Genomic DNA, 26,914 nt, shown 5'->3' with positions numbered 1-26,914 from the left:
TTGAAGGCAGTTGTGCACTTCAAAGGACTATGAAAAGTATGTCATATCCCATGGTTACTAAAATGTTAAAGCATTTTTTTTTCCTGAAATGAAAGAATTATTGAAATCCTTTTGCTTACATGTATCAAGCATTACAGAACATGTATCAAGCATTACAGAAAGATAATGTGCCTTGTATCTGTAGATTTTCAGCTTTTGTAATAGTGGACTAATTTATATAGTTTCATGAATATAAAGAGAACCACAATGCCAAGACTGAAGACTAAAACTAATCTTGAATTCATTTATGAATTTATATGTTGCCAGAAGTGTTTACACTTGAAGAAAAGAAAACAAAAACAAAGAAACAAACAAACAAAAAAAACCATGCTGGTCAAGGCTAAATATTGTTTCTTTAGGTTTTATTTACAAATATATAGTGGATTTGCCATTGGATTAAAATAAGGTACTTGTAAAGCAAACAAAAACTACTTAACTGATCCTAATTACACAAATATGCAGTTCTGGTCATCTCACCTCAAAAGGATATGATAAGGTTGGAATAAGTTCAGAGAAAGTCAAGATTATCCTGTAGAGCTTGATAAACTTTTATTTTTTAAAAATCAGAAAAGAGATAATCAATTGAAAACTGATCTATGCTTCTTAAAAGGCCTAGGGAATCAGGATTCCACTGCTCTAATAGCACAAAGGGTTCCAAAGGAAATAATGAGGTATAAAATAAATGGAAGGAAATGCATTCCCACACAACACATATGTAAATTGAGAATATGATTGTCAGAGGAATTCCAAAAAGCAAAATTACAAACAAGTTCAGGAATGGTTTTGTCAAACTCATGAAAAATAGATCATTTGGCAACTGCGAACTCAAAAGTCCTAGACGCAACCTCTGAAACAGCAAGTCCCCTAAATTGGGATTTGAAGATATTGGAAGAAGAGTGGAGATATCAGATTATTTTTCCCTATGGGTACACTTCTCTTTCAATTATGGTTGACAACTGTTATTGGTTGTCATCAGAAAAAAGATACTTGTGTAGAGAAACCCTGTGTTGACCATGTCGTCAATCTTCACCCATCCCTTCCATTGCCTGTTGTATTTACCTTTCATATTTTCTGCTATTTAAAGTTTTTCAGCAAAGGCTTTCTTCTTAAAGTTGCCCTTGGAATTCATCCTGCAATGATCACAGCATCGATAGTGCCAAACATTTGGAGAGTATGATTTAGAAAAACATATCTTATATAATGAAGTGATTACTTTTATGAAGTAAATAGAAGATCAAGGTCCTAAACATATTTTGGGCTTCTGAGGATAAAGCAATACATATAATAATAAATATATCACTTTTTGTTTGTTTGTATTCAGTAGGAACATTTTCAGGCTTTGCAGCAAACTATCTGTTAGATGGCCAAAATCAGTTTTGATTGTATTGATGCAGACCTATTTTTCTCCTTCAGAATCTCCTTGAACCATAATGTTTTACAAGAATTGTACTTGTCATTTTGATTACACTCAGCATCCTTCACAAATGCTTATGTTAGTCTAAAACACTCGAATGACAAATCTTGTGTATTGATTATTGTTGACATTAATGCTGCAGTTAACATCAAAATATTATAGAATTTATTCAATATTTTTGAGGGATTTTAAACAGTTTTAACTCTTTTCTGAAGGTCACAGCTGCTTTTTCTATGTTACAGGTATTTGTTAGGTGACGTTTCCCAGCAATGTTGCTTTTTTTTTAAGAGATGGAAACAGGACAACAAAGTAAGGAAAACTGAAGCCTCTGTTCAGCTCTGATTTGGTTGGTAATTACAAATAATTTGCTTGTCATGGCCATGAGAGATATGAGGATGTGCCCTAAAGGATTCTAGAAGCTGTCAAAAATTGCAAGCATTTTAATGACCTGTAAAGTTGTATTGTGAAAGAACTATCGTATGAGGTTATTTTCCTTAAAAACAAAATTAATTTGAAAGATGCAATACAATTCCTCTCCTCTCTTTTCTAGCATGCATTATATTTTATAATTCATTAGTCTCTGTCTGCAGAAAATAGAAATTGCTGTAGGGAAGTTTAAGGTATGTACATGGTGCTAACTTTTGTTGTTGAGACAGTGTGTGAAAATGCTCTCTGGAGTGTGAAATTCTCTAATAGAACCTATCAGAATATAAACTTACTTGCATATCATCACAAAATATGTGAAAATATATTTTTTTGGATGTTGCTGTTGATTTTTTAAAATTCTTTGTGTTTATTACAAATAGAAGTATTTTAGAAAAGCTCTAATGGATTCTGATAGCTTCTATTTTGTGACAATTGAGATTATCTTCATAAATGCATACATAGTCTAGGGTTATATCACAAAAATATGTCAGCTACCTACTATGAATTAAGATGGTGCATAAGCATAAGCATTTTGAGTCTTCAGGTTTAGAAATAAATTTATGTTTTGATATTAGTGTCTTTCTCAATAAATTTTGTTTCATAAACAATATCAAGCTATATCATTTTCTAGGTCTTGTGAATTAGCTATCAAAGATGCAAAGCAAAGATATATATAAAAATTAGTACTAATGGCATGCAGCCTTTCCATGGGCAAAATCTACTGAAACATATTTGTTGTGACATGTAATTTCTTCAGTGGAAGTCAAGAGTTAAGATTGCTGCTTTAGATCAGCTGAAAACTACCTTTGGTCAGCAGAGGATTGGAACATATGGACAAGATATATGTAGGACATCTGGTAGGATTTTATTTTATTTTACTTATTATTTTAAGTTATTATATTTTAAACGATGTCTGAATGGATGTTGAGAAACTATTCTTCTTAATTCTATAACACACCAAGTCAGGACTCTGACAGCTACATATACGGTCAAGTCTTTGCTTCCTGTTCCTGTATTTTACCTGTTCCAGAGATTAGGAGTTCAGTTTTGATGACAATCTACTGAGTTTTAGAAAAAAATAAATAAAAAATTCAGGGTGTCATTTGTTTCCCAGTTCTCACTGTTGCAGTGAATCCAAAATTCTCTGTTTTATCTTCTTAACAAATACCTTCTCAATGCATTTGGGAGTAGCACAATGATACCTGACAACCATTTAAGAATAAATACCTGAGATTAATCTATTTATTCTTTCTAGAGAAATATTCTGCTTCCTTCTGTTCTTTTAAATAATTAACTTACTATTCAAGCAAAATTTAACTAAAGCCTTATTTCCCTGACTTTCTAATTAGAGAGGCCCAATGATACACAGAAGCCTTTCAGTTTTACTTCATGAATAAATGAATGTTCTCTACTCTTTCAGATAATCCCAAGCCTTACAACACTTTGGTATAATGATTTCAGTGAATATACTGTCAGTACTGATGGCATAGATGATTACAAAGTTTTCTCTTCAAGATACATAAAAGGCAGTTTGGGTTCATGATCTGTCAGTAGCTTGTATTTAAGGTCCCCTCCTGTATGTTTCCTTCATGCATGGCTGATTTTGAAGTATTTTTTTTCTGTATGTTATTAAAAAGCAAATGTTGCTGCCATTTATTCTCTCTCTCTCTGTCTCTCTCTCTGTCTCTCTCTGCACCTCTCTCTCTCTTTTTCCAGAGTATATAAATCAGCTACTATGTGAGGGAGACAGGATGTGTTTGCAAGTTAAAAGCTTTCATGCAGCATAAAGGAATGACAATGTCACTTCTCTAGCTGGAAAGACTAGTAAAGGACATCAGTTTTCAAAAACACTGCAGCTGTTTTCAAATAAAGAAACACATCAAGACAGATTTATAAGGCGGGGGAAGAACATTCATACCATTCAAATGAGAAAAATAACTTCAAATAGTATCTTTGCATCATACACAGTACATCTAACCAGAGCATAAAACTTGCAATGAGCTTTTTAGTTAAAAGCATACAGCTAAATATGGGTATATTTAGGGGTAAATACATTTGAGGTCTTACCTCAAATGGAAGGAAGTAGTTAACTGTATAGCAGGAGTAATGTTAAACTGCTGTTAGCACTATCTATTTGCTTTTACTCCCACGAATACCCCTATGACTATAGGGTATCTTGCAGCCAAATGCCCCATCTCAGTGATCACTGGAGTCTGCATAGTAAAGCTGGATGTGTAGAAAATGTAGAGTGTTGTAATTCTTAGCCTGAAGCTAAGCACAGCATGCTGCATACATTACTGTGCTGCCCTGCCTAAAACAGAAGAAATTAGACCAAATACTAACTAAAGGCCCTAGTTTAGAACAGCAAAAAGTGAAAAAGCCTGAAGTGCCAGCTCCTGACTATAGCAGTTTAGTTGTGATGCAGTAGTGTTAATATAAGCAGGGTTATCTAAAAAATATGAGTGACATGAGGGAGTACATGTATTAGACCAAATGATATAGCTGGAAAATGTTCCAGGACACACAAGTTTTTCTGATGTTGTTACCTAGGAATTCAAACAACACAGAATCTGAGGAGGAAATCTCAAGCTCTCAACTTCATTACAAGCTCAATGCCTTTTTATTGAGATCTGTTATAATGTGGCCACAGCTCCAACAGCTCTAATATGAGAGCGCGCTGCATACATATCCTGTGGAGAAACATGCAGTGTTGTTGTGCTCTATGATTCATGTTGACTCCAGGTGAACCAAACATTTACACAGGTTAATGTTCTATGACCTGTTAGTTTCTTTTATTATTCTTCAAGAGAACTTTCTACCAAAGTAGCAAATCCACAATTTACCTGTTTGAGCTCAGTTTTGGGAGAGGTGTGATATGTAAGCAGTCAATAGATACCAGGTTTTCTTTTTAAAGTTTTATTTTGTTTGTTTGTTTTAGAGAAGATGAAAGGCAGTAAGACAACAGAAAGAGAGGATTTTGTTGCTTTTTTTTTTTCTTCCAGACATGCAAGTATGCCCAAGATGCATGACTCAGCTGTGTTTCTTTGCTTATCTTTCTAGTTTATGACAAGCCAATTTATTCACTGCCAATCAGATCATCCCATCACAGCAGTCTGTGATGCTGTTAAGTCATCACTGGGCTAGCAAATACTGGTTTAGTTCTTGCTTGCTGACCTGTTTACCTCTATCCAATTTGCCTCAGTTTAAAGAGAAGACTAAGGTAGTAACAGCATCTACTGCCCTGAGCAAGAGGCTGTTTATCTTGACTGCTAATTCAGAAGGGGAAAAAGTGATGAAAAAAGCTCTTGAAGACATTTTCCTAGAGATTTGTATGAGGAGCTTAACACTGGAAGAATAACTTTCCAGAAAGTCTGTTACCAATACAGCAACACTGAAGCAGGGAGGAATAGGAATACTGATAGGAGTGGGAAAAAGTTGGACTTTTGTGGAATTAGGAAGGACTGAGATCTGTAAATGGTCACCTAACTAGAAATGTGGTAACGGGAAATATACTCTTTGATTTCATAATCTCTTAGGGAATTTATGTAAGGAAAGATGGCTATGATGCTGAAAACAGCTGCTGTGGGAAAGCAGACAGACCTGATTTCCCTTGCATCTCCTCCCAGAGTTGTGCAGTAGCCTCATGGAAATATATTTAAGCTTTCCTCTTCACCTATTGTCCGAGGGGAGAAAAGCTCTTACACTATCATGCTTGTATGGGTGAGACAGGCACAGACTTTGGGTTATCTCCACACAGGTTTCTGTTTTCTCTTTCAGCGTCTGTTGGCTGTCCTGTTTTCTCAGAAGCAAATATGTGGTTATGGTGGCTGACTTAGTCTTGCATGGTCAGACAATGCTCCAGCTCATTTTGACCTTTGATAAAATGAATCATGTCATATGTTTCATATGTGCCCTTTGTAGATATGTTATAGATATCTATCTGTCAGAGACATAGAGAAAAGGGCAAGACAAAATAATAACTGATATTATCAGCAACACTAGAAAGAGAAGATACATATATATATTTAGTTTTTTCATCTACACATGATTTTTTCTGAGATAGTAGAACAAATGTATTGCTTGCAAAATACACAACCCATTTTTCTTTCAGAAGTAAGTCAAGCAACCAAAGGAAAAACTTATAAGCCATGATACACACTATCTCTTTTTTTAATCTCCTTCCTATATGTGCTGCAACTAAGACTTTCAGTGGTTCAGTTTCTGGAAAATTCATCATCTGTCTTGACTAAAGCAGCATAAAGGCTTCTCAGCAATTATTTAAGACCAGAGTGCTGAGTTCAGCTTTTACGTAAACAGCAATTCTGAAATTTATATTAAATGGAAGCAGGAAAAAAAAAAAAAAAAAAAAAAAGAAAAAAAGGCATAAGCATAACCTAAGAACAACATTTACATTGCTTTCTAAGAAAAATGATTATAGGTCAGCAACAATCTGAATTCTGTGCTGTTCTGGGAGGAAATTTGCCAGTTATTTATCCAACAGCGAAACAAATGTTTCTACTAATGACTTGAGCAAAAAGGCATCAAATTCTGTATAAATCTGTTATTATTAGTGTAAGTTCAGTTGGGTTGAGTCTTGAAAAGAACAGCTTTTCAAAGGTAAGCACAAAGCATATGTAAATATGTGAATTGACCTTAATAAATAAGAGGCCAAATGTCTTAATAAATAAGGTGCCAAACTGGTGATTGCATTAGTAGTATTTCTAAGGTACTCTGCATGTTGCACACACAAGTTCATGTATCTTCCATGATGTTGTGCTTCCGTAACTGTACATTTAAAAATAAATAAATAAAATCATTTATTAGGTCTATACAAAGTGGTTCCAATGCTTTATCGGGTCTGAGTATGCGTATCATCACATCTCTGCTCTACAGGGGGATATGACCTGCTGTGCACCAGCTTATCTCTAGCTGTTTAGCAGGCTTTTCCTCCTGTACCTCTCATTTTCCTGGAAATAAGGCTGGACACACAGTGTATGTAGAAACATGTACCCACTCTGTCTGGAATTAATTTCTGTATTTCAGAAAGGTGTTCAATTTTAAGAAACTTTCCATAAACTCTAGAAATAAAACTCTATAATAATAAAATAATAAAACTTAGATAAAACTCTCTGGTCCAGTAATCCAAATGGAGAGATTGATTTTTCCTTTAAAGAAGAAACTGCAACAGGTGAAAAGACACAGTTTTAGTGCTGCAATCATTAAATACCTCACTAGACAACTTCTTATCTTATTGCCTTCATCACCAATTGCCACTTCTCACTAGCTGAAACTTGTGGTCCTGTTTAACATGAAATAAAAAATATTCTGTGCCTGGAGGATGGCCAGGTGATGACTTCTTAATTCATAAGTGGAATACAATGTAAATGGAATGTCTCTCTATTTTCAGACTTCAGCTTTAGATTATTTTTTGTCTTCAGTGTCTTAAAAACAATGTCTGTGTCTTAAAACAACTAAATAATTTAAGTTTTGAAATGGAACTAACCTCCAAAGTATGAGACATATGGACTAACAAATAATAAAAATCTAATTATTGTAAGCACTGTAAGCTGACAGAACAAATTTTAAAAAATTGTTTTCTGTAATGTTGTGGTAATAACAACATCTGGTATGAATATTTTTCATCAAGGGTCTTAGTGCTCCCATTCCTAATCTCAGATTGAATACAATATTTCTTTTGAAAAGAGCATTATATAACCATATTTATTTATTTATTTCCCCCAGAGAGAGAAACGTATCATTTATTTGCCTAATGTCAGAAAGGAAGCCTAAAGAAAATCCAGAGAATAACCCTACTCTTGCATAACTCGCCTTTACCAATTTGTCACGTCTTTGAACAAACATTTAAAAATTTGCTTGACTGCTAACTCAGAAGTGGAAAGAATGTTTTTAGGAAAGCTGTATTTTGACCCAGAGAAATTACTCTATTTTTTTGTAACCATTTAAAACATTATATTATTTTACATGGTGGTGTGTACACCAAACACAGAAAGTGAGAAAGTCTGGCAAATGATCTGTTTCATAAAGAAACAGATTATATGTATCCTAATCTATGGAGAAAGAAAAATGTGAGTAATGCAGATATGCAGGATTTGATTACTCCAGTTTTCTTCATATCAGAAAGAAATAAAACATGTTCAAATAGGTACTGCACTTGACTTTTTTGTTTTACAGGTCATATAGCTTAATTGCTGGAAGAAAGGAATATTTAGCCAATTTTAAGCAACATTAGACAGAAAAAAGCTTCTTAGTTGTGTAATGGACACTCCAAAACAGACCAAGCCACAAGCCTCTCTTAGCCTGGGGAAACCACAGATTTTTGCCAGGATAGTGGACACTAAAGATGTTGCTAAAGCCAAAAGTATGAAACCTGGCAATAAGTGAAAGAACTGACCAGTTCTGTTTCTGTTGAAGTAGGAACGATTATGTGGAATATGGGAGAAGACTAAGTCTGTGACAGATTTAAAACAGTTCCCTAAAAGTATTTGGTATTTTACATGAAAATGGCACATCATTAGGCACATTTTTACTATCACATCATTAGTATTTTTACAATTTGACATATATTAACAATTCCACTGATATTTTCACTTAATGTCTTTGTGATGTATGAATTCTTTCTTCATGGAAGCCATCATATCCTTAATGCTATATATTCCATATCAAGAACGATTCTTTCATGCTAATAACAGAAATCTACCTAACAATAGGTTTATATGAATTATGAATTTCTGATATAGCATTTAACCTGCTCAGCTTTCTATTTTGTGTGCATTTATGAGCCTATCAGAGATGTTGAGTAGTACATTAGTTAATGCTGAATGTCATAAGACCTTCTACAGCTAATGGTTCTTTTCTTGGCCATGGAAAACAGTTTTAAAATCAAGACTTTTTGTGGGGTTATAAAATTCAGGAAAAGCTGATTTGGGCTGATAAAGATGCTTTAATTTATGCTCTGATATCAAGGAGTGATATGAAGTAAGTGAGCAAGTATACACAATTCTCAGTGGTTTTAAAGGGGAACAATTTTGTCAGCTGTGCTTGAGCAATTACTTGCAGAACACAATCGTTTGTTTGTTTGTTTTGTTTTTGTTTTTTGTTTGTTTTAAAACACCACCTAGAGTATATTTGCACATAACTTTTGCTGAAGTGAAGAACTAGAATTATATCTTTTAACACTCTGGACCCCCTTGGAGAAACTTTAATGTAAGTACCTCCAAGATACAAAAAGTGTTTTAAATCATCAGCAATCAGTAGAAAAGATAAAGTGCAATATACAACTTCTAGTACCAAGGAAATTACCTTAGTTCTCTGTCATCTATAGTAACATGTTAATTTGCAAAACAAATTTGGTGCTTTTTCAACAAACATCATTATCACAGGTAGTAATAACAGTAATGATGATCTTTGAGAAGTTAAGCTAAGAAATAAGGAATCTTGTTTGTAAAAATAGAATTTAAACTTTTAAACAGTTGATTTTATTCTGCACACAGCAATTACTCCCGTCGTCAGCAGGATGAAAATTTACTACCCCAGGAAGTCATAAAGACTCTGATGCATTCTTACAAAACACAGCGTGAGCTGCATCCGAATTAGACTCTTTTCCAACAGCTTCACCCTCCCCTATACTACACTGCATTAATGCTTACATCTGCTACATACTGTTGGGGGCTTTTGCACATTGCAGAGCCAGATGAAGCTGAACACCAGCCCTCTCTATTATTATTTCAAGCTTGGAAATATTTTCTATCTATTTTAATCAAGGGCATTTTCCATTGTTTTACAAAACACATTAAGATGTGATTTTGGCAAGACCATGTTTCTCCAATGCCAAAATAGCCAATAGAGAAGATTGAAAGTTTTACTATGCCTCTTATGAATAATCTGACAAAGTTATGAAACGGAAGCTCACTTGCCGCCCATAACAAGGACTACTCTTCTTGTGAAGGTGAAGAATAGGAGAAAACACACCATGAGGATGTTGAGAATTTGGAGTGATCTGTCTGCAATGATGCTACTCGCTGACCTGCTTCTCAAGTTCTCCAAGACACTATTTTAGTCCTACAAAACATCCTGGGCACATAAATCCAATGGCAGCCAATTTGGATTTAAAATAAATAAAATTGTTCCCATTCCTTGCCCTGTGTCCATTCTGTATCACATTTCTGCAAGTTCATGTGTATGGAGAAGCTAAGTTGACAGAAATAAAAAATAAAATTCTTTTAAAGTAGTCAAAAAGATATACAGAAAAAGGTTCTGTGAGCATGAAATACAATCATCTATTTCCTTTCAGTGTCAGATGAATGTTTCGTATTGAACATATTTTAGGATGCTTTTCTGTTCTGACAAACTGAACAACAGAGATTAGTGATTGATCTCTTTGAATTACCTGTATAGATAAATATTCTTGCAGGTTCCAAGAGATAAGTCAGAGTATTCTGGTATGGCACATCATCAAAAGGAATTATAGATTAAACAAATAGTTATGCAGTCTTTTTTTTCCTGGCCTTTTACTATAGAAATGTATGTTTATTCAGTGAAATCTTCTTTTCTGCTCATTGATTGTTCAACATTTCTTGTAAAGTTGTTAGTTTTATTTTTTTTAAATCAATAAAATCAAAAGTTACTCACAAATTCATTTAAAATAGCACTGAAAAGGCAGGAGAGAAATATTTTTGCAGATATACTATTTTAAATCAGTAGTGCCATACAGAATAATTCAGAATATGGCTGCAGTTTTGAGTTAGAACCCCTTGTTTAATCAAAGTTCCATGTTTGTCTCTAAAGGTGAATCCTGTAGATACTCTGCAGACTGCAAGACAGAGTTTTCCAGATCTCTCAGGCTGGTTGCCTTTTGAATTAATTCTGGGGCATATTTCTTCTACCAGAATATGATCAATCAGATTGGCAAAGTTTGCACTGTACAAAAGAAAGATGACTGATGTGTGGACCTTGGAGTTGCATGTTCTGCTTTATCAAACACATTTCTACTTGAGGCATGCAAAGAAAAAACAATAAGAAAACATATCTTGCTAGAGATCTGAGGACTCCTTCACTTCCTCTTCTACCTTCCAGGTTCATCGACATATGAAGAAATTTTCTGACTTTCTCCATCCTACATGCTTCAGTTTTTAGAACATTTTGAATTTTTCTCTGTTTGTACTTTCTATTCTGCCTTTTTTTTTTTTTTATCATTGCTGTACCCCCAGTGTACCGCCCAATCAACCTCCTCTTTAAGAGTTCATGCATTTATATTATTCATCTTGAAAGCTGATAATAGTGACCTGATCACTATTCACTTCATCAGTCTTCTTGAAACAATTCTGTTTCTTGTAGATAAACATCTACCTCCATGTAGCAAAAAATATATTTTCTCCTTTTTAATGCTATCTCAGTTCTGTGTTAAAACAAAACAAAAAACAGATGTGCTTCCTCCAGCCTTGTGCCTTGTAACCATTTCATTCATAGTCAGTATTTAGTCTGGTATGATTTAGATATTGTGTAGCATATCCTAAAAAAACAAACAAACAAACAAACAAAAAAAAACACTTTTTCACTTCTTCAGGTACATCATAACATCATGTAAACAATCTGGTACACAAAAATTGATCCATCTCTTTCCATTAGCATGTTGTCATCACTTACTTTATCTTATTTATAAATAATTTTCTTCTCACTTTATTATGAAACAAGGCTAGTTACAGCATTACTGATTTGAGATTTAGTGTGGCAGGTTTTACCTCATTGGTGTCATTTTCCCTTTGAATCATATGACGAAAAACTATCAAGGGATAGCCATGAAATCACCAGATAACTGTAGACCAGCATCCTGCTGTTTTGGGAACTGTCAAATCTTACATTATATTGTTGCACGGTATTAACACTGAAAATTAAAAAAGGTCATGAATAACATCAAAAAAAAAAAAAACAACTTGCAACTTATATTCAAATTAATTATTTCTGTGATTATTTCTGTACTGATCTTTCAGTTCACCTCACAGAAAGTTTTTCCAGCTCTGCTAAGCCAGTAGTTTGTAATCTGAAATTGTTTCTCTTGTTATCAGATTGATTCTGAAATGTCTTTAATTTACTTCACTAAGCTAACATCATGACCATCACTAGTTAACACCTTGTATACAGGTTTTATGTCAGATTCCCAAAATGTTAAATCAAAGTTTTGAAATTTATTACCCACTGAAGGCAGTTCAGCTTGAATCTTTTATGATCTAACAACAGCTGCTAAATTCTCAGTTAAATATAATTCCAATGGATGGATCATATCTGTAGCATCTAACAAATTGTATTGGGTTTATGTGGCAAGGACTTGGTAGTGGGGGGCTGCAGGGGTGGCCTCTGTGAGCAGAGCCCAGCAGCTGCCCCATGTCAGATCAGAGCCAGGTCCAGCTGGCTCCAAAAGGGACCTGCTGCTGGCCAGAGCTGAGCCAGGGAGCAAAGCTTGGTGGGCCTCTGGAAGAATAGATTTAAGAAAAGGAAGAAGCTGTTGTGCAACAGCAGCTGGGAGAGAAGATTCAGAAAATGTGGGAGAACCATCCCTGCAGACACCAAGGTGAGTGCAGCAGGAGGGCAGGAGGTGCTCCAGGCACCGAGCAGCAGTTCCCCTGTGGCCTGTGGAGAGGCCCCTGGTGGAGCAGGGTGTACCCCTGCAGCCCATGGGTCCCAGATGGGGCAGATCTCCACACTGCAACCTGTGGAGGAGTCCCCAGTGGAGCAGGTGGATGTGGCCTGGTGGAGGCTGCGGCTCATGGAGAGCCCTGGAGCAGACCCTGGGCCTGAGCTGCAGCCCGTGGAGAGGAGCCCACGCAGGAGGTCTGGGGGGAGCTGCCGCCCATGGGGGACCCATGCTGGGGAAGTTTGCTCCTGATGGATGGACCCCGTGGTATGGAGCCACGTATGGAGCCATGTTGGAGCAGTTCCTGAAGAGCTGCTCCCTGTGGGAAGCTCACACTGCATCAGTTCGGGAAGGACAGCATCCTTTGGGAGGGACCCCATGTAGAGCAGGGGCAGAGAGTGACTGTGAAGGGTGAATTGGGGGGGGGGGAAGGGAAGGGGGAGGCTGTTTTTAGTTTGCTTTTAGTTTCTCACTGTTCTAGTCTGCTAGTAATAAAAAATGCTGTAATAATAATTACAGAAATCTCCTATGCTAAGTCTATTTTGCCCATGACAGTAACAGGTGAGTGATCATCCTATCCTTATCTAAACCCATTAGCTTTTTTCATCATATTTTCTTCCCCTGATCTTTTGAGGAGGAGCAGTGGCAGACCTGTGTGGTGGAGCTTAGCCGCCCATCAGCGTGAAACCACCACATTAATTGCAGTGAACTTCTTGGCTGAAAAAAAAAAAAAAAAAAAAAAAAGTTTACATATTCAGCTGTGAGCACATGATTATCTCAGGATTTCTCAGGTTTGCATATCCAAAAGTTATAGCAAAAGCCTGCATAGTACTGCCAGGAAGTAAAGGAATTGGATATCATAATTGTACACTAACTTAAACAAAGAAGCCTCATTAGACACAACGGCTAACATACAATGCATCATACCCATGATGATGTCAACAGAACATACTACATTTATATTCATGGTTCAAGGCTAGCAGTACGAAAAAGTTTTCTACATATGAGAAGAATTGATGTGGATATAAGAAATATTACACAGTGAGGTCAGCCAGTGATTGCTTACAATCTTGTGCAGCTGAGTGTAAAGAAAGTAATGAGAGCTGTGGGTAAAGACATCGTGATAACTGTCTTTCCATCTCCTTGTCAGCAGCAATTCTTCAGACAGTTCATTGGAAAAACATTTTGTATGCACTTAACTAGTCCAAGCTGCTCACTTCTATTCCTGCAGCATTCATCTTTGTGTAGCACCTTTTTTATCTCTAAAATAGTTGTCTTTTTATTAGACTCTGAGGTCTCAAGTAGATTTACTGTTTTGTTTCATGTTTGTGATACCAATGATTGCTTAACAGAAATCATCCACTCTAGAGACTTTAATCCTACATCAGAAGACTCTCAGGAGCACATGGTTAGAAACTGCAATACTTTTTCCTACTATGTTGTTTTCTTCTGAAAATGAGATACTGAGGAAAGAGAGTTTATATTTGCATTCTTCATAGATCATTACAATTAAAGAAAAATTAAAATGTTACATTTTATGTCATTAGAAAGTAATACCCATATATATGAATGTAAGCTACATAAATATACATAATTGCACACATAAATATACGCATAAATACAATATTTTTTACAATGCTATTCTTTAGTGTAAGAAATTTTTCAGATGTAATGAAATATTTATTTCATACATACAAACACTCATATCTATGCCACTGAAGAAGATATGATTGAAAACTTATTAACTTGCTGTTAATAAACTTCAGACCCACACAATGCCTTTCTGCTTACCAAATATTTAAAGCAATGATAGGTATATTCAGTTTTATTCTTTTACTATATTCATTCTCACATTCTTGTACAACAAATATTCATTTCCTAATAAGTTCCTTTGAAAGGAGTAAAAATTTTGAAAATAGCTCCAAAAAGCTGCAAAAGGACCTATTAATAGATTATTCTACTTGCACAGCTTTACAGCTCTGCAAATCATATCACTATGGAGTACTGAATAATTTCACAACAGTACTGAATGCCATTACAGAACCTTCATTACTGGATTATTGGTCCATTAAAGCCATCAACATATCATTCCTGAATTATCAACATAATGATGAGCCACTGCCCTGAAACATAATGATGTGTATATAGCCTGCAGCAATACTAAAATCACAAATTGATGTATACTAATATTACAAAATGCTAAGTGGAGTTGACAACAATCACTAAAAAGACTGACGTGCCTGTTTAGTATTCCCTAAAGCAATAAGAATGCTAGGTGAAGAACTTGTTTTAAATATACTACATCTGAGTTAAGATATGAAGAAGGACAAACTGTCCCAATATTTCCAGTGTCCAGCCATGGAAATATAACAAAGATATGCCTGTATTCTACTTTTTTTTTTTCTAATGAATCAGTTTATTCCATATTTTCTGTTTTTTGTTTGTTTGTTTTGTTTGTTTGTTTGGTTTTGTTTTTTATTATTATTTTTTTTATTATTATTAAAAGAAATAATTAAGAGATTCACAGAATTAATTCATGAAAAAATCTGTAAGCAGAAGTTCTGTACTTCTGCAGAGAACAGATACAGCAGAGCAACTAGAAGTGCACATTTTTATATATTAGTCTGCCAAAACACCTTCAACTTTAAAAGACCCCTTTATAGAAAAGAAGTTGCTCATTTTCAGTGCTCATTCTGTTCTTGTAATTTCTTCTGAAAGTGCCAACTGGGATGCCAGTTCCTTGGAGTTAAGATAGATTTTGTAATGTGTATTGAGATCATTGTATTTCAACAGTAGGTCACTGACCCACTGTTGGCCAGTAATCTATTACTGATCGAGAAGCTTCAAATTGTTACGATTCATCCACCAAGTTCTCATTCTTTTTTTGAAGGGAATTATTAAATTTTCCTTCTTTTCAGATAAAAATTGTATTGTACCCTGGAAGATATGCTATGGCTGAAATGCAAGTTACTGACTCAGTTCAGGGGCAACTGGGTGAAATATAATGACCTATGGTAAGTGATCCAAGTATATAATCGTATTGTCCCTTGAGTGCCTCAGGTCTGTCAGTCTATGAAGGTTAGCTGAAGGATTCATGCTCTTTGAATCTGCACAGTTGTATGCTGTGATGAGCCTCTTCTTAAAGAAGTCTTATCACTGTTCTGAAGTAGCGACGAAACCCCAAAACAACTATTTATTGTTCCAGTTGTATTGATAGACCTGTAATCACAGACTACAGCGCTTGCCACTATAACAATAGTGAAAGCCACTCATCTACCATCCTTAAACATACTGCATTTTCACCATTAGTTTTTATTTATTTATTTATTATTTATTTCCTTTATTTCCTTTTAAAATGAGGCAAAAGGAGCAGATGAAGAAGGGGTGTCACTTCTAGATGATTTTCCTAAAAGAAATAGCCTGAACCTGGTAGGACATGTGATTTTAAGTTCATCTCAAGATATTTCAGCTTTCCATTAATGTTTATGCTTCCCACTTTCCTGGTTGTAAAGTATTTTAGGACTATTGCATCATGGAAGGAGAATTCTTTTTCATCATGGAGGAAACCTATACTGACAATCTGGAGGCTGGGGGGTCTCCAGAGCTTGGAAATCTGTAGACACTTTTCCCTAAGCCTCTCCATTCAGTGGAGAGCTTCCTGTTTCTCCTTAACGAGCACTCTGCAAATAAATGAAGGTGCTATATAATACATTTTTCATTTGGGATAAATTTGCACATGGCTACAGTCTTCTCATCTTTTTGTTTGTTTCTGAGGTGGGGAGGTAAAACTAAAAGGTCCTCACTGGCATATACCAGTGGGCTAATTCATACTGTCCCCAAAGAATACACGCTTCCTTTCATAGTATTTCTATGTGGAAATGATAGGTTTGAAAGCTATGCTGTGCTTGTACAGCCACCATGATTTTTTGCCTTAGTGTTAAGGTGAGTGATAGACAATGAATAAGGCTTCAAAACTTTTAATTAACAAAAGAGTTTATAATTTCCACACTCAGAGCCAGAAATTTGCAGAATCAAGCTCTGAAAGTCTGTTTTTTTCTTCCTGTAGAACATTTGCCAATTAACTTTTTGACAATACACTTTATTTCATCTGGTCAGAGATGTGGCTGCTGACTGCACCATACAAGTTAGCAATGTAACAGATGGAGAGGGTGCACTAAAACTTAATTTTTTTTTGCATATATAAGGCAGTAATACTCCATCTGGGATTTACTCAGCCTTTGTGCTTCATCAAACACCTCATCAGGCTGCAGCAGGCATCCTAGCTTTTCTGCTTCATAGAAATACTGTCCCAAACTTCTGAGTACCTAGACAAAACTTTTCTATCTACCTTTTGCTTGAATGTATTTGATCCCCATGGGATCAAATTCTTACCAAGGTAAGAATTTATTATTCTTACCTTCATATTTTCAAGCCACAATAAAGAAAGTGGTTGTGTTTCAACTGAAGCCAATTAAAGATAATATAATATCTAAGATAGCAGAATATAGATAATATTAAAGATAATAATAATAAAGATATCAAGGAAACTCAAATGTTTAATGAACAAATGAAAATTAAAGCACATTGATCAGATTTTTTAATTTAAAATTATATATTTATAAATATTTTTTTATTATTTATAATTATATTTACTAAAATAGTTAATCCTAACTGCCTCTGAATCCCTTCTATCTGAAAAAAAATCTGTTAGGAGGTGAAAAATACAAACGTTTCTTAAATGTTTTTGAATATTTGTTGATGCTGTCACCTTTATGTTATTTATTTATTTGAATTATGAATTACTGTAAATTTGTTAGTTGCAATTATCAGACCACTTAGTGGGCACAACTGATACCTTTTTGTAAATTAAACTTAAACTCTTTTCATTTACAGCTGCCATATGTCCAGTACCAGCATATGGCTGTTACCCAGTGAAATATACTGTATTAATGGAATCAGTTCTTAAATACAGCAGCCTTGTGGAGCGAAACTTCTACAGAGAGTGTATGGAACAATAAGTATTTCCCCTCCATTAATTTGATTCATTGCATTGTTTACTCATTGCCAAAATATACTATAAAATGTAAGCAAAAAGTAGTCTTTGTCCACGTATACTGCTGCACAAGATATACTGGTCATATTTGTGCAAAGAGCATGAAACTAAATCCAAGAAACATTTAATTAAAAAAGATTATTCAGATTCTGTGACACAGAAAATTAAATTATATCTAGTTGAATTCTGGGACAATATTAGGTCACTTAAATCCTAAGCTGTACTCCAAACACACATTGTTTTCCACCTCATCAATCACAGTAAGGGAGGAATGTTGTTGCAGCAGTAGTTGCAATGCTCGTCTCAGCAAATGGTTGAATCTAACAGCGGTTATTGCTTTAAATGTATGCTTAAAGGGGTGGGATGAGAAAGTAACAAATGCAGGTATTCTCTTTCTGGAGGGTACCTGTGGCAGAGCACTGTTCTTCGTCATCTCCAGTGATCTTTGGCTTGAGCACTTTTGTTGCACATCATTTCATTTCCATCTTGCAGTCTGCAATACCTAAGGGAGAAAAAGAGAACTGTTTGCATTGACAGCATTGCAACTTGTCAGGAAAGGATTTAACTTTGTATGTGCTAGAGTTTGGCTGACCCAGAAAAAAACTCTCTCCCTTTGCACAAACATTGCAGTAATTGCATCTAAGGGATATGTCAGAGAAAATGGAGCAAGAGAACTGTCTTGCATTATATGCTTATGATGGCTCCAGCCACTGATGTCTTGGCAACTTTATCTGGCATCCTCTCAGGATGGTTCTGCTTCAAGTGAGTTGGAGCAGTTAAAGTGAGATACAGAGCTAAGAAGTTCAACACCTACATTTCTTTAATGAAGAATGATAAATTCTCTTTTTAATGATGTTAACTAACTAGTGAATAACTGGTGAGGTACTTTCACAATGCCACAAATTATCCAGAGCTTCAAGGCTCTCCGTACTGGTCTTTTCTTTTATGTGAGCTTTCCAACAAGACTGAGTAGCTTCTATATACCAATTTTTACTGGAACGAGAAAGTCCTTTTAAAATGAGAAGAAAATAGAATACGAAAAGGAAAAGAGGGGGACTTGGAAACAAATCTCTCTCCCTTTACCAGCCATCTCCTTGAGGAACAGGACCTTTCATTTAGGCTTGCTTTCATCCAGCAACCTTTACTGCCTTCTTTGGTGATAACAAACTTAACTCTGCTCACTATCTCTGTCACCCTGGAGGAATAACTTTGGATTTACTCTTAGTTCATCTGTCTCTGAAGCTAAGATGTTCTTTAGAGAACCTCACCTGCCTACCCTACTTTGCTCTATGTCCCCTGAATATTTCTATCTGTTCCCATTAAGGGTTCAATCTCTTCCCTGCTCCACCGTGGTACTCCATGGGTTGCAGGGGGACAGCCTGCTGCACCATGGTCCTCACCACAGGCTGCAGGGGACTTCTGCTCCGGTGCCTGGAGCACCTCTCCCCCTCCTTCTGCACTGACTTTGGCGCCTGCAAGGCTGTTCCTCACTCCTCTCACTCTCCCAGCTGCTGTGTGGTGCAGCGTTTTTTTCCCTGTCTTAAATATGCTCTCACAGAGGTGCAAAACAACATCGCTTATTGGCTCGGCTCTGGTCAGCAGTGGGGCCCTTACCAAACATGGGGCAGCTTCTAGATCCTTCTCACAGAAACTACTCCTATAGCCCCCTGCTACCAAAACCTTGCTACGTAAACCCACTACAGTAGGCCATGACCAAAGGAATCAGAAAAGAAAACTGAATGCAAGATCAATTAAAAAAAAAAAAAAAAAAAAAAGTAACATTGCTGTTGAGTATGTTGAGTATTTATAATTAACCATTACAGCAATAGAGAAAGGACTTCTTCACTTTCAAAGAAATTTTAATCAGTGTTTCTGAAAGCAGGTTCATGTACTGCTTAGACGCAAACCTTACTTTACACACAATAAAACCCAGTGTTATTGTTGATGAATGCATATGACCGTCTCAGTGCCTGTTACAACTTTAGGCTTCTCAGTGCAGAAACTGTGCTATAAATATATTTTAATTGTGAATATACGCTCCTTTGTAATCTTATCCTCAGAATCTATATGATTCTTGGAATGTGGTCTTGTCATGTGCTTTTTTGGGGACCTGATATATTCATTGTTTTATTGATGTTCATTGTTAATGTATATGGGTATGTTTGAATCGACATCCAATGTTCTCTTTCAAATGCTTGCAAATGATACCCTTCTTATAAGGGAAAATTTCCACTTGCAGAGGAAGCTTTCATTTAACTGTTGAAAATGTTCAGTTAGCTGTTACATGCAGGTGGGATGCAGGAAGCCTTGTGATCATTGCTGCTGGCTGAACATTTGAACAGGGAGATGCATGGAAGCTACATCACAGCCATCATGACATGATTGCAGATTAGTTATCGAAAGAAATGCAAGAGATGGCATGTTTCAAGATAATTACATCAAGTAAATCATAGATTACAGTATTTATCTTAAAATTAGAACTTCAAAACATCCTTCATCAGTTATTTTAGAGCAACATTTTCCATGGTAAACATGTGGAGAGGAAAGTAAGTATGTGTTCAGTTCTTCTCCTACCATGAGAAGATTCCAACAGATCCCTGGCTAATTTTTGTATGAAGTGTGACCTTATTTAGAGAATATCATCCATTGTCTTCCCACCTAATCAAGCAGTAATGTGATAATGCTGTAAATGCTGATACTGTCAGTACCAGCCTTTATCATATTAAAAGTCTGCTAACCGCTTTACTTTGTGCAAGAGCAGGTTTTAAGAATTCTACCAGAAACATCAGGGAATGATGGAATGATCTTGGACATTTTATATGATTTTTTTATCTCTCTATCTTTTTTTTTTTTCTCTTTTTTTTTTTTCCTTCTTTCTTGCATTTATGCTAATATATACTTCTAAGTCTTATTACTTAAATTTCACATCAGTTCATCCTTATGCATTGGAACATTGTATCACATGCATTAATGAAGAAGTCTGTCCATTTTTTCCCCCTTCTAAATTTTTTAAAATGGATTTGTTGCCTGTTTACTTGACTTTGAAACTATACATGAGCATTTCTCCTTTTCTGGTTTGGAGATCGCCCAATTCAAAGTCTCTCTAATCCTTCACTGTTGCAAACAATCCCAATCGCACTCTTCTGCATATCATGGTACATATGATGTGTAATAGAAAAAAGAGCTCGTTTGCCCTGTCACTTAACTCTTTTTCAGCTTTTTAGTTTGTTACTCTTATATTACTATTGCTGGTCCCTTGCCTCACCTGCTTCTTTATCAAAGGTAAAATATCTGCTGCTGATTATTAAGATCAGCACTTCTCTAGGATGTTTCTCCTCTGTGTAGTACACCTCAAAATATCTGTGTTCTTCCCGTTACTTCTCCATCTATCTGTCCATTTCATGCATGATTCTTCAGCCAAAAGTTTTGAGCAATACTGGAAATTTGCAGAATCATAAATTTACCAATCTAAATTCAGAATTCATTGCTGCTTGCTTAATACTGTTTAGTTTTCTCTCTGGAACACTGCTACTTTCTCTCTTTACTGATAATTCTTTGCTCTTCATTGGGCTGACAGGTTTGACAGAATAAGGAAAGCTGCAGATAGCAGGGGTATGTATAATGTATTGAAAGGTGAATTAAGAAAGACAGGCTGCTATGAGTGGATATGTGATTATTAGGATTGTAGTTAATGGGCAGAGAAAACTGTAGGCAACATAATGAAATTACAAGGTATGAAAACCAGGTTGTGAACATTTAATGAGGGAAATGGTTGTAACCCTCCAATGTCCAATATGACTCTTTCCACTAAAGTAATTGATAGATTACATCAAGTTAGAAATTCCCATGTGTTAGAAATTTCATAAAATTATGAACTAATGTTATTATATCTGATATCTGTCAATGTTTACCAAAGTGTAAACAACATCAAGAACAAAAACAGACAAAACAAATCAGCAAAAATTCATAGAAAACATTATCAATAGCCACAATAGCTACTAAAATCTTGATGCTCTTGTTAATAATCATAAACAAGATGTGGTTAATAACTATTAATGAGACATTTTATTTGTGTAAAACTAAGCGGGGATTTTATTTTTGTTGTTCGATAAAAAGCTTCTTCAGCTAATTTCAGCTTTAAGAACTTTGGAAACCAGAACAAGGAAGGCAGTTTTATTAGTTTTTATTTTCTTTTTTGGACTTTTTGTTTGTTTGTTTTTTAGAAAAAAAAAATAGCCAACACTACTGTTTATATTTAGATTTCATTGATATCTACATATAAATTTACATATTTTTCTAGTTTATATCATAGTTTATATCTACATAAAAATCTACATTTTTAGCAGAGTCAGTGGAGAATCACATTTGAATGTGTGGGTCTTTATAACATAGCATAGTTTTAGACTTTGCTTTGGGTACTATATTAATTCCTTCTTAAATTCCCTTAAGACTTATATATATGAGTTCTTTAAGCAGGTTTTCTTACACACAAGGGTAAGTATTTACTATACTTACAAGGGTAAGTATTTACCCTTGTAGACAATATTTGTCATCAGTTTATTTAGAAAGTTTCTGAGAAATTTTAGAGAGATTATCAGATTAAAATTGTTCAGTCCTCAACATTTCATCTAGAGTAGGTAAAACATCTTTAATGTATCCCAAACTATCCTGTTTAAAAAGTGCCTTCAGCTTTTTTTTTCTTTTTTTTTTTTTAACTGACACCCAAGTTAATAGAATTTTCCTGTATTCTTTGTATTCCAGACAAACTAAATACTCTCCACTGAGCTAGAATATCTTCACACTGGATCTTCTAAAAGCTAAGGAGAAATCCAGCTGACGTTACTCAAAGATCTAAAAGATCCCTTTTAAAAACAAATAGAAATGCTTGTCCATCTCAGTCCCCCTCAAAAAGGAACCTGCTAAGTAATTATGTTCAAAATACTTTTTAGTCTTCTGATGCTGCATACTGCTTATAAGTTATACTGTTTATAAGTTAGCTCGGAATCCTTCAGGCTGTGTTGTACAACACTGTTAACCAGTTAAAAGCAGTGATTAAAAAGAACTAACAGAGCTGTCTGTAAGAAAAGTTCTCCTCCCTGATTCTGACTCAGAAGGCTATGAGGAGTGACACAATCATACCCTAAGGAAAAAAAAAAAAAAAGAAAAAAAAAAAAAAGAAAAAAAAAAAAAAAAAGGAAAAAAAAAACAAACATAACTAAAAGCATAACTGTCCTAGCTCCATTTTTAATATTCTCTGCATTAATATCCCTATGGAATTCAAGTGTTACTTTGTAACATATCAAAAAAGGTTCTTTCAAACACTCTGAACTCCCAAAATAATGTTATTTAACTTATTCCTCTAGCTTGTCTCAGCCCTAATTAGAGTACCAACTACATCATCTTTTCTGACTTCTGTAAAAGTCTGGTTTTGAAACTGTTTGCAACAGAATTTATCTCTTATTTGGAGAGTTTGATATAACTGGGTCCTCTTTATCCTACATGACTGAGATTCTTGTACAATTCCCTGTGTCTGGATGTTATTCCACTTTTTTTTTTTTTTTTCTGACCATCAACTGTTGTTATTTATTGAATAGTTCTTCTCACAAAACTACAACTAGCTCTAGGGAATCAGTTGCATCCTGAATTTCTATCTTCCTTCCTCCATTTCTTAAGATTTCAAGAACTTTTTTCTCCCCTGGAGGCAGAAATGATTTCCATTCAAGCTGTGCTTCCCGTTCTAAAGTTCCTCAGGGTTTATTGAAGACTCTGAAGGGTCATTCAGGAACAGGAAATAGATCCCTTCATTTGCTGCTCTACTGAACACAATGTGCAGTTTCCTTTATATACCTTACTGGGATAATCTCAGTTGTAAGATTTATGAACACAAGAACTATACCACATGTATTTCAGTGCATTCAAATCAGAATCAGAAGTAAAAAAAATAATAATAATAATCAGGAAATCCCCAGACAAAATTTCATACCTGCCTGGAATGTTTTAAATAAATACCACTTGTGATATAAGTAAAGTATACTGGTAAAATGATGCACTATGTTATTAATGTTGGAAAAAATATATATATAAATGGCATCTCAAAATCCACCATTCATTTCCTGAAAGCTATTGTAAACTTTAGTTGGTGGATAATGCCAGACAGGTAAAATATCTGTTTCATTCTTGAAAAAAAAAAAAAAAAAATAGTAACCGTCTTAATAGAGGGCTGTTAAAATGAAATTGTTACTATATCATCCCAGTTTCTAGAACCTTTTCTAATTGCACAAAGTTTTTCTGAAAAAAAAAAATATATATATATATTTTAATGTAAAACTAAGAGCTGACATTTAGGTTACAGCTATCTTACTGGTGAATCACAGCTTTTACTTGCAAAGAAGAAAACCATCAAGTTTTCAATGAGTCTCAACAGTCCCAAATATTCCAAATGGAATATTTGTCAATGCCAACCACAGTCAGATTAGAGGCCTCTACCTGGTTAAGCCCTTCCCCCAGAACCTTAATTCTAAGTAGCCATAAAAGCTGAACAAGAGATTTTCTTTATCAGCTAGGAAAAAAAACTCTTCCAGTATTTTTTTACGGTCACTATTCCTCTGTTATTCACTGCAGTACTTTCTTTTCTTTCTTTTGCATTCCCTGTCAGGCCTGCAATCGTGCAAAGAGAAATGAGATATTGAAGGAAGAAAAAAATAATAATTAAGTGATCAAAGTAACTCAGAGCTAAAGAATATATAAATTAGAGAGAAAAAAATCTTTCACAATAAAGTGGAAACTAAGCAATAATCTGGGGAAAGATTATTGTTGAACAAAGTGGCTTGTTTTATAAATCTGTGGAGTGCCACATCAAAGACAATATGGCATTTGGTCAAGAGAAAGGATTGCAAGCATCTTATAAAAGTGGTTTAAAGAAAAAAGGTCCAGTTATGAGGGCTTGGATGTCAGTCTTTCTCAGGTGAAAGTGGTTGATAGGACATGAGGAACTGGTTTTAAGTTGCATCAGAGGAGGTTTAAATTGGAATTTAGGAAGGATTTATTCACAGAGAGCATTGACCTAGCTGCCCAGTACAGTGGTGGAGTCCCCATCCCTGGAGGTCCCTGTATGGATATGGCATTAAGAGACATGGTTTAGTGATGGGATTCAGTAGGTCAGATTGATGGTTGGGCATGAGAGATAGAAGACAGCAGTGGCTAACAGAACATTAATAGTGATAGGCATTTGCTGTTCCCATAGGAAAAGATCACATAGTGGAGTAGCTCTAAGTATAAAGAAACAGTTTCTGAACTTCTTCCATTTCTTGAAAAGCTAATTCTAGTAGTATCTTCTCTGAAGCAATTCAGAAGCTACTTGGTGGTAGCTAAGCCTTCAGCAGTGAACATTGTTCATCAGTAGTTCAACATCTGAAAAGCAAATTGAGTATCAAAGAGCAGCACAATAACAACAAGCTTCAGAAGGAAAGATCCAGTAAAATGTGGTTAGTCAAAAAGGCTGCATTGCAAATGGTAAAAGTAAGCAAAATACCTAAATACTAAACCAGATGTCATGAAGAAAAAAAAAAAAAAAAGCAACAAGCATTGAAAGAGAAATAGTGAGCAAGGCCTGGAAGATCTCTATCTGACAGCGGGACATCATGAGACAAGAGGTAGCTCTAGGAGCACTAGATCTTATCCAGACTGATTTCCAGAGATTTTTTTTCCCCCTGAATGTATGACTTTTTCTCTTAGGTAATTATACTAACTTGTCTGTGCTATGCCAGACATCAAAAAATCCACATGAAGTCTCTAATAAGGCATAAACAGACACAGGGGAAACTGAGGTTCTCCTCATGCTTCAAACACTGACAGCAGATGCCATTTGTGTGGTTTCCCTGATGTGTAATAAAAGTTGAGCTCATCGCACTGCATTGTCTCCTCCAGTTGGCATACTAATAAGGCCTCTAGTCTCTGCTTGATCTCCTACATCTAAAAAATTTGTAGTAATTTAGCATCTCTGAGGCTCATCAGATTTCTTGGCAATTTACCTCTGTCTTCAGAAGTTATTAGGAGGGGACTAGCAGGCCTCTAATCACATGGACCTGTACATTAACTCATAAATATAAAACAAGGCTGGGAATGTTCTTTGTTTTCTGAGAAAAACAGGCTTTTAATAAATAAATAAATAAATAAATAAATAAATAAATAAATAAAGCACACAGTTGAATCTTTTAAGAATCTTTGGATGCATAATGTTAGTGAGATCCCTTGAGTATAATTTTGGTAGACTTTCACAGGATTCTTGACAAGACTTGAATCAGGAGTCTAAGAAATGAAGTAAACATGAACAAAAAGACAAAGTATTTTTATGGATAAAAATCTACCTAGAGGACTGAAGAGGAGAAAAGTTTCATTGTGAGAAATAATTAGTAGTTGTGTTTCATACAAGAACTGTCCCTGGAAAGCTATTGAGCACTGAGACAATAAATCTGCAAATGATACAAAATTATTTAGACTAATCACTACCAGAAGGAGCTGTGAAGAGCTTCAGAAAACTATAACCAATCAGGACAATAGGCAACTTGACAAGCAGATGAAATGTGATATTACCAAATGCAAAGTAGAGTGCATAAGAAAAAGAAATGCAAATCTTCCTTCTCTGAAATGCAAGGCATTAATATTTCTTTCACTAAGGATTTCAAAAACGTGAGTCATAAACAAACACAAGAATTGGAATATCATATCCGAAGTAGTCTATATGTCAATATTTCAGTCTTACCTGGTGTCCTGGTTGACACCTGGGCTTTTGGTTACTTCACTTTTAAATAGGTGTTTCAAAATGAAAGGAGCTCCAAAAGAGTGAAACTACTGAAGCTGTAGAGAGAAATGTCCTGTGAAAGGAGGCTGAGAAGGTTAGGGTTATTTGCTTTAGCAAAGAGACAGGAGAACAAGAGGAAAACCTACAATATAATCAAAGACAGAGAATGTGAAGTCACCATATTTAACTGCTTGTTTCATAACACAAGAACATGGGGATATTCAGTTTAGTTCAAAGGCAGAAACTTGAAAGACTATATGCACTTTTTTTCCTACAAAATGTAGTCATACTGTGACACTTGTGGCCTGTGTAAGGGGGTAGCTTATGCCTTGCATATGCCAAATGCAGATTGGTTAACTTAGTCCCTCAAGCTCCTTTGTCCAGTTATTTCTAAACATAAATTACTGTACAAAATGACCACTGGGCTTTTAGTATGACAGTATGGCATTTAATTTGTTTCTATGCTGCTGTGTAATCTAACTGAATATGCAGGTTCTAAAATACAAATAGATATATATATATTGTGACATTGCA

The 26,914-nt window shown here is 35.2% G+C and overlaps 1 long non-coding RNA gene across 1 annotated transcript in view; it reads left to right on the top strand.

The window, feature by feature from the left end:
• The window catches only part of LOC106018841 (uncharacterized), a 39,472-nt gene extending 36,394 nt beyond the window's left edge, over positions 1 to 3,078 (top strand). The window contains exon 5 of the long non-coding RNA XR_003497060.3: positions 1,696 to 3,078. This is a non-coding gene — a long non-coding RNA (uncharacterized lncRNA). The remainder of the gene's footprint in view (positions 1 to 1,695) is intronic.
• The last annotated feature ends 23,836 nt before the right edge of the window (positions 3,079 to 26,914 follow it).

This window comes from Anas platyrhynchos, chromosome 4 (assembly GCF_047663525.1).
Source record: "Anas platyrhynchos isolate ZD024472 breed Pekin duck chromosome 4, IASCAAS_PekinDuck_T2T, whole genome shotgun sequence".
Lineage (NCBI taxonomy): Eukaryota > Metazoa > Chordata > Aves > Anseriformes > Anatidae > Anas > Anas platyrhynchos.
The sequence above is the reverse complement of the archived record's forward strand: the minus strand, read 5'-3'. Positions and strand labels throughout refer to the sequence as shown.